We start from the raw sequence: 800 nt of genomic DNA, 5'->3' as shown, positions 1-800 counted from the left end.
TCAGTCAGTTCCTTACCCTTATGTCAACACGCAAAACTTTAAAAAAATTCTCGTACATAACAGCTGACGATCATACATTACAAGACATCAGAACATCACTTTACAAAAATAAACAGCTGTTGGGGTTATGAGTTATTAGTCTCATCTTTTCACAGGAGAAAATTAGACTATAAACTGTCCTCGTGAACATGAATTTTACGAAGAAAGCGAGAGAGAAAATAAAAACGATTTGAACGAAGCCACTTGACAACCTACAAAATTAATTTTATTGCTCTCTCTCTCTCTCTCTCTCTCTCTCTCTCTCTCTCTCTCTCTCTCTCTCTCTCTCTCTCTCTCTCCATCGTAAAAACGGACGTTCAAATGGCTCGGTTAGAATAAGCAACATGGTTGCTTAGGCCTAACATTCTACAAGACTGTTAATAAGAGTTCTAATCCTCATCTTACTGTGTGTTGCTTACAGCTGCCCTTCAGAGCTCTCGCGTTTCCAATGGTAATTCTTCTTAATATAAGTCACTTCTACTGTTTTAAATCCGTGTTGAGCTTTGTATCTGTCAATGAAACAGTAAAAACATTTGGACGGTATTCATTAAATAAATTTTTGCCTTCGACAGAACTGCCGTTTACGATTTTGAATTGTCGTTATTATTATTTTTATGAATGAGCAACGGGTAATCAGCAAATAGTAGGCATACAAATAAACAGCAATTGTAAAAATCTGAATAAATAAAATTAAGGTTAAATTAAACGTAAAATGGCATCGCAACATTCCCTAGACTAACGAGATTCCACGAGAGTTCACG

This window comes from Macrobrachium rosenbergii, chromosome 37, assembly GCF_040412425.1.
Source record: "Macrobrachium rosenbergii isolate ZJJX-2024 chromosome 37, ASM4041242v1, whole genome shotgun sequence".
Taxonomy (NCBI): Eukaryota; Metazoa; Arthropoda; class Malacostraca; order Decapoda; family Palaemonidae; genus Macrobrachium; species Macrobrachium rosenbergii.
This window is presented reverse-complemented; position numbering follows the sequence as displayed.